Source organism: Amblyomma americanum, chromosome 1, assembly GCF_052857255.1.
Source record: "Amblyomma americanum isolate KBUSLIRL-KWMA chromosome 1, ASM5285725v1, whole genome shotgun sequence".
Taxonomy (NCBI): domain Eukaryota; kingdom Metazoa; phylum Arthropoda; class Arachnida; order Ixodida; family Ixodidae; genus Amblyomma; species Amblyomma americanum.
In genome coordinates this window covers 270129502-270138263 of record NC_135497.1, presented here as the reverse complement: position 1 = coordinate 270138263, position 8762 = coordinate 270129502, and positions in this window count along the sequence as shown.

Below are 8762 nucleotides of genomic sequence, written 5' to 3'. Positions count from 1 at the left end.
AAACAGCGCGAGACAAAGCAGACAAGAATGAAGACGGGACAGAGCTCGTCCAGTCTTTTTTCTTGTCCGCTGTGTTTAGCGCTGTTTCCACATGATGTCCTGCCAACCAACTCGGCTGTCCGTGTTAATGCAGTTACCTAGCAGTTTTTTTTCATTCTGTTTCCTTCTGATTTACATTGCGCAAATCAAGAAAGAGCAAGCAAAAAGTGGTGTCCCACCTGACAATGGCTTGCTCTCCTTGAACAATCAAACATACTTATACACTAAAACACTGTACCGCATGCATTAGGATTAATACATTGTGGGTAGTACAGGAAAAAAGAAAAAAAAAGGGAATCATCATTCTATCAATGCATGAATAACAAGTGTACACAGTACATACTTGAAAATACAGCCAATATTAAGTTTCACAACAAACAAACAAATCAAAACTTCAAACAAATTGATGTGGGAACAGGCAAGGCAATAGGAAACAGTATTTTTTAAACAAGGAATAACATCATAATGGTGCTTCCATTTTTCTGTTATAAGCAAAGCAAAATTTCTTGGACACGCTTTTTAAATCTTTCTGGAACTAGATTTTCTTGTAATAAATTTTCGATAGCCGGCAAGTCACAAGCAGATGCAGTATGCGGTATGTTAATTTTTGAAATCCATGATTTGTACGAGCTCTTGAAAGGTTATATTTCGTATGCCGAAAACTGTAACCGATATGAGTCAGGTAAGTTTGAAAATTCACGTTTGCCTCTGAAAGCTTCTGAATCAAAATCGCTAGTTTCTTTCTATACAGTTGATCAACAGTGAGCAGATTATGTTTTACGAAATATTCGGCAGGGCTTACAGAAAACGGAATGTTTGAATAGCACGAACAGTTCTATTTTGCAGACACGAAAGTTTGGTTTTGTTTGTTTGAGTGGTAGAAACCCATACAAGTAAACTGTAGTACAAGTGAGAGGAAACTAAAGAACAGTATATCTGAAGTTTTGCACTGATTTGGAGGATTGTTCGAAACTTAGTAATACTACCAAAAGAACGAGCTATCGTGATGCAGATGCAATCTGTGTGGTCTGTCCATAACATGTGTTCCTCAAAAATGACACCAAGGAACTTCATTGTGCGTTCTCGATTAAGATTATTACCTTCAAATGACAGCGCAAGATCAGTTTCGAGGTCTGTTTTTTGCTCTGAAAAGCACAAATTGTGTTTTGCTAACATCCAACTGAAGTTGATTTGAATTCAGCCAGGTAGACAGCTCTGATAGCTAGAAATTTGCTACTCCCTGTATCTCATGAACGGTGTAACCGGAGGAAAAAATGCATTCGTGTTTACCGGATATATTACGATGTCATTTGTCGGGGGTAAGTTAACTATATCATTTATGTCTAACAGAAATAAGATCGAACCTAAAACAGAGCCCTGTGGAACATATGTAAAGACAGTGCCACTATCTGATTTTATGCTATTTACCACAGTGAGTTGGTGGCGGTTGCTGAGATAGCTTGTTATCAGGCCTGATTCGATTCCCCTGATTCCACAGTGGCTCAGTTTTCGGACCAGTATATTGCGCGCAACTGAATGAAATGCTTTGACCAAGTCCGAAAAGATTCCAGCGGTTACAAGCTTATTTTCAATGTTATTTAATAATTTTCCCTTGATTTCTAGCAAGGCAGATTCAGTGGTTTTGTTTTTATGAGACCCGAACTGCCGAGGTGTAATAATTCTCATTCAATCAACATATTGGTAAAATCGTTTATTTATGGCGTGCTCTGTTACTTTTTCAAATATTGATATAACTGAAATTGGTCTGCAGTTGTCTAAGCTATTATAATCGCCCCCTTTGTGAATTGCACTGACACGAGTAACCTTCATTTCTTCAGGGAAGAGACCTGTGTTCAACATTTGGTTTATAAAATGACTTAATGGAGGGCCTATGATCTCGGAAATCAATTTAATTGGTTTTACTGACATACCATCAGCACCAGGAGCACTGTTACCTAGCAGGTCTGCAGTTACTTGATCCTCAGCAGCTGCTTTCCTTCTTTGCTCTTGTAAGGCTTACTAACTTCCTCTTTAGTTACCGGTGGATCTCCAATTATTCCGCACCATTGCTTTCGTAATTATCGACGTGGTTATTTCGGCAGCTGTGCAGGTCTGTTTAGAACTTCTCGGCTACCTTAACTATCTTATCCATATTGGGGATGGCGTTGCCCACCTTGTTAGCGTGTAAATACAATTTTTTCCCGTGCCTAATTTCTTCTTGATAGCTTTCCGGCTACCTCCATTCTTTAGAACATGCTCGATTCTCTTCATATTATACTTCCTTATCTCAGTTATTTTGCGCTTATTGATTAACTTTTACAGTTCTGCCATTTCGACTCAATCTAGGGCGCTAGAGGCTTTCAGGCTTTGGCATTTCTTAAAATTTTTCGTCTCCTTAGAGTTTACCATATCCTGTCAAGCTACTCTAACCGCTTCTCCCATTGCGCATTCCGTAATGATACTGGCTAGCGGGATAAAACGCGGGTTCGATCCAGGCCGCGGCGGTCGAATTTCGGTGGAGGCCAAATTCTAGAGGCTAGTGTACTGTGCGATGTCAGTGCACGTTAAAGAACTCCAGGTAGTCGGAATTTCCGGAGCCCTTCACTACGGCGTCTCTAATAGCCCGAGTCGCTTAGGGAACTTACACCCCCATAAAACCTGGCTAGCTTATTTTCATTCCTTCAACAACGAGGTCGTCGTCCTCAGTTAAAGTGGAATATCTGCTATATGCTGCGGGATCTTATCTACTTTCGATCTCACCGTTAACTGGTTGATGGGATTCTTCCTTACTAGTTTTCTTCGTTCCCTCTTCTAGTTTAAGCTAATTCGAGACCCACCCTATGGTCACATCTAACCTTGCCGAGCATCTGCACATCCTGCACGATGCCAAGATAAGCGCACAATATGAAGTCTCACTTTTAGACTTTCCTTTCAGGCTCTTTGACGTTCACTTCTGGTTCTCCAGTTTGCGGAAGAAGGTATTCATTATCTGTAAATTATTTCGTTCTGCGAACTCTACTAATAATTCTCCCGTGCTATTCCTATAACCTATGCCGTAGTCATCCACTGCCTGGTCTCCTGCCTGTTTCTTGCATACCTTGGCATTGAAGTCGCCCGTCAAAACAGTATCGTGTTTTTACTATCTTACAGTCGATTCCACGTATTCATAGATAGTTTCGAGTATCTGGTCAGCATGACTGAACGTAGGCGCGTAGACCTTTACCACTTTAATTTTTACCTATGCTTAAACCTAATTACGATAACTGTCACCCTTGCGTTAATGCTATGGAATTTCTCTATGTTGCCAGTCATATCTTCATCGATCAGGAATCCTACACCTAGCTCTCGACGGTCCGCTAAACAACAGACAGCATATGTGCGTTTCCTGCAAACAAGTGACACAGGATTCGAAATGACCAGCGCGGAAACAGACGGGGACACGAGAAGAAAAAAACTGACGACAGGACGCACAAGTAGCACAAAGTTATGTTCAATTATTATTTTAACGAAAATTAACGAAAACTAAAGTACAGCGACCTTTAGTAAAACATTCTAACGCGTCAGGAAAGAAAGTGACAGCACCAGACAGCCCCGCAAAACTTCGTGGCACCCATCTATGTTTCTTTAGAAAAGATTTTTTTCTATACACAAAATGGGCCAGCTGCTCTGATTTGGGCGAGCTGCACAAATTTTAAATGTAGCCGGCGTCAATGACATCGTAAAAAGAGTGCTAGACGCAAAAAATAAATAAAAATTGGGGGCGCTTCAGGAACTTACGTGCAAGTAATGCGAAAGCATTCAAATTCCTCTATTTCTCTCTAGTTGGTGCAGTTGTAGGTACGTCACACCATTTAAACCAACCGCGAGTTTTGTAACGTCGCCAATTTTTGGGTGACGCTGGGTTTCGCGTCGATGAGCCACTAAAAAGCTTTCGCATTAAAAGAAAAATTGAGTCTCGCGCACAATAGTAGACGCTGTGCCGCAAAGTGTTACTCATGGGAATGCAGCCATGGTCTCTTCTGGCGTGTAAACGTGCAGCAGAACTGGCAGCTAAGGCACGGCCGTGCAACGTGCAGTCATATTTCTGTTTGAAAAAAGTTCGCAAGTACCCAGACTGCTACGCTGTTTATACTGACAATATGAACACGACGAGCACTGAAAAAGTGCCTCGGCTTGACATTGGATTTTTCAGGTGTCACGAGTTTGCTGCACAAGGAAGGAGCCGCGCCACGGGCTGGGATAGGCAGACAAGCAACTAAGGCTATCACGCGCCAATTTAGGTCGTCTGCCTCAAAACGTCATAGACGACACATGCCTGTCCGCGCGAGCCATCTAAGGAACGGCACAGGTCAACCGTGTATTCCTTGCGCACCCGTTTCATTGATACTTGAGTGCAGGTATCGATGCTATAAGAAGTAGACTAGCTGGACGAGTGCCATTGCCCAAAAAGACAAACATCTTTGTAAGAGGAAAAACGACAGCTGCAATAGTTATAGTCCGCGAATTTTTCGCCTCTCGTGGTAAGCAATCAAATGAAGGCAAAACGTGAAATTGTGACATGTGCGGTGGGTAGTGTAAAAGCTTCGCGGCACACTCGGCGCGTGTCAGTAGCGGACGAGGCGGTCGTAATCAAGCCAGTAGCATCTGTCCGTAAAAACCAGCATGAAATACTTTAGAGACGGAACGGAGGTCTAAAAAGCAGCAATAATCGGTGTTCTAGTAAAGGTTGGCGGAGCTCAGGCTACTGAACGGGCCGACACTGCGCAAGACGAGAGCATGCTGCCGGGCTAGTTGGTGCTGCATGAAGGGACAAATTCAGCGCGAAAACCAGACGAGGGACGCCAGAAGACACATGCGACATTCGTGCATGAAATGCTCGTGAATATCTTATATGTATGCTTGCGTCCCTCGTCTGGTTTTCGCGCTGAGTTCCCCCCATAGTACCGCACAAGACACCTCAGACAAGGAGACACATCAGACAGAATCTAAGCGACATAAGACAATCCACGTAAATGCACTGAAAAGAAAAGGCATAAAAATAAAAGTGCGAAGAACAGAAGCAGAAAGAACGACATACCTTTCTTTGTTGAGCTCTAGGCTTCTCCGACCCGAACTGTGCCCGCTGTCTCGTTGGAAGTACAAAGGAAGGTCAAGTCCACCCGCCCCTCGGCGATCGGAAGGCGTTGACCGTGCACAGCGCCTTCTACTTCCGTGTCGCCAAAACAGCGCACAGTGCCGTCTGTCCAAATCGCGCACTGACTGAGCGAAACGCGAGCTTGATGACGGCGCAAGATTCAAGGATGGCAGCCAAGGCCTCCTTTACTAAATAAGAAAAACAGTCACAAAAATGACACTGCGCTTAGACGAAGACGGGAGCTCTTCTCGAAACGTTGGCTAGAGTGCTAAGGCTCTCCCTCAGCTCTTGTTCACGCTGTTCAGCACTGCGCTAGTAGGTCAGCCTTCCCAGCAAGGAAAGCGTTAACCAAACTACTGCTTCTGCACGCATTTGTCTTGCACCAGTGTGTATGGGCGGCTAAAGTGAAAGGGAAGAGAAACAGGTTTAAGTCTCTCGCATTTTGCGATGCAAAAACAGGCTACCCCGCTTTAGCTGCAGAACGCGCACGCAGACACAAGAAGATAAAATGCATTAACTTTAGCGGTAAAATCGGGGATCATCGCAGTGCAGGGTACTGACTGAGCAGATCTTACAACTTTCTGGCAAGCGCAACGATTCGCAACCATGCTTCAATCGCCAACTCGGAGCGATAGAAGTTCGTATCACACTGCGCAAGCAGTGGCGCAGGTCGGTCGCTTTCAGGATGTAAAGAGCGCGTAGATGGCTTTCTATTCATGGCGCTCGAGGACAGGGCTCCAGCGTTTTTTTTTTTTTCATGAACAGTGTGTCTAACCAGCTGATGACAAAGAAGGCGGACTCTCCGCCCTGGGAGGAATTCCCAGCGAACTTCCGCCAGACGAGCTGAGTCAAAGAAACGCCAGTGTGAGGTCATCTTCCTGCGTATCGCCACGGTGGCTGCGTCAACAAAGGAAGAGTTTTCCTTTGTTCTCGGGAGAAAGGGTTCCACGAGCATCAGCCTTGGCGAGGCGGATGCTGCGTTGCGTGGCCTCCAGGTGCTTGGGGAAAAAAGCCTTCTCTGCCAGACGGAACGACGTCGGCGGAAGGAAGACATCCCTAGTTTCCCACGGTGGACCGACCTGACTGGAAACGACCCCTTCCTCTTCCCTGAGGTGACCAACAACGGCGGCCCTCCTCTTTCGTTCCCAAGAAACGCTGTTTTTCGAAGGTGGTATTTGCCATCTGGAGAGCAGAGAGAGGTCAGCAGCACCGCCTCCTGTGGTGGGCTATTCCCCAAGTCATCTTGAGTGACATCATGATTGGACACTGATCAAGTGCAGATTCCCAACTAGGGATCTCGGGATCTCTGACTATATTTAAGCAGCCGGACGACATCTGCAAATAAAACCTTGTGTACCTATACTCCGCCATACTGTTTACTAACTGAGTCCGTTTGCAGCGCGATGTAAGCGTAAATGCTGGTTTACATGCAAGCGACTGAGCGATTGAGCGGCGCTTCGGAGCGATAATTTGCAACTTGTTGGAACCTCGCCGCTCAGCGCAGTGACGACTCGAAACAGGTGTTTCCGCCATGGCGGCAGGATTCGCTAGCATTTTCGCTTGTATGTGAAACAGGCTTAACGAACGATAACAAGGGGTTATGCTCGTCTATCGTCACCATAAAATGCACGGAGCGCCAGCATATTTGTGCGTGATCATAAAACAACAGCAGCGGTTCTACCGCCGCGGTGGCTCAGTGGTTATGGAATTCGGCTGCTGACCCGAAAGACGTGGGTTCGATCCCGGCCGTGGCGGTTGAATTTCGATGGAGGCGAAATGCTAGAGGCCCGTGTACTGTGCTATGCCAGCGCACGTTAAAGAACCCCACGCGGTCGAAATTTCCGGACGTCCCCGGTCGCGCCATCTCGCGACAGCCGGTGGCGCGGCGGCGAGTAACAGAATTGCGATGAAAAATATAAATCAATATCTCATCATGCATAACAGTTACATGCAAGCACTTTCGCTGAGGTGTTAAATTCTTCTTAAAGTGTCTGTTGATAGAGTTCCATTACTGTGGCGTAAATATTGCGTTTACCCCGCGCAATGAAATATGGTCGGATGGAGCCTATGACGAGGTGTCGAAAAAAAAACCCACTTGGCCTCACACTATCACTCACCGCTGCCCTAATTTACAATATATCAGCTAGCACTCGGAGTTTAAGGTAGTGAAATGTCCGATCTTTTAAGAACTCTAAAGTGTTCTACATTTAAAGGAAGCAAAAGACGCCAAGCACTTGAAGCAGGGGAGTTTTGCATACCATGCCTTGCACCTTTTCTTTAGGTTGTAGTGTCTTTGGGACGGTGGAGGAGGCGTCCGATAAAGGTGTCTGGCTTGTGTGCAGTTTCCACCCCTTCCTTTCCGGGAATACTGGCCGAGTTTTCGCTGATGCCTTTTGGGTACTGATTGCATATGCGTTTTTGCTCCTGGCGTGTCCTTATTCGATTTTGGATGTCATTTCTTCAGAATGTTTTCTTTTATTGATGAGTTTTAATAGTGCAAGTGCAGCCTATTTTAAATAAACAAGAAATGGGAATCGCCTTCAATCAAAGCTTGCTTGAATTTCGCCGTACCTTTCGGACAAAACTCTTTGACAGCGTTTGACAGTGACTGTAAAGGCTATGACAGCAAGACAAAGGGATTTGCAGTATTGAATGGATGGCGAATGGGGAAGGGCGACAGTGTGAAGCGCGAAGAAAAATGTTAGCAGGTGACTAGTTATGGAGAAATAGGCATTAGTTTTCAAGAACGACGTGGTGACCAGTTGCAGGGGTGAGGGGAAAAAGAGAGAAAAGGACAGCACAGGGAGAGGGGGGGGGGGGGTGTCTCCTTCTGTATCTTTGCCTGCGCCTTTCTTTTTTTTACGTTTTACTTTTCCTCTAGTGGTGAAGCACAGACCATGGTTGCTTCATGAGTGCGCTGTTATTTTACTTCCGACGCTGAAGAACGACGAGGTTGGCGCGTCTGTCAAACCAGCCCGGTAAGGTCTCATACCTGAACGCATCCTTACCGCCAGGCTCAGTGGTTAGGGCGCTCGGCTACTGAGTCGGAGTACCCGGGTTCGAACTCGACCACGGCTACCGGTTTCAATAGAGGCGCAACGCAAAAGGCACCCGTGTGCTGTGCGATGTTAGTGCACGTTAAAGATCCCCGAAATTATTCCGGAGTCCTCCACTATGGCACCTCTTTCTTCCTTTCTTCTTTCAGTCCCACCTTCACCCCTCCCTTACAGCGCGGTTCAGGTGTCCGGCGAGGTGTGAGACGGATACTGCGCCATTTCCTTTCCCCAACGACCAATATTCAATATTCTTCTGGAGAGAATCAGTTGCATAATTTGATTGCCTCGTTCCGCAAGGCTTACACTAGTTTTCTGAAAAGCGCAGTGCAAGGCACAAAGACTGGCAAAAAAAAACAAATTACAGTCGAATTAGCGTGGTTACGCCAAATGCGAATTAGGTGCGTTAGCACTTCGGTTTTTACTACGGTTTCGATGTTCGGATCCAATGGGCACGGTTGGAAGCTGAAGACAATACATTGGTACGATGAACGTTACAATTCTTCTGTTCAACAGTTATTCATTAATGTAAGCGT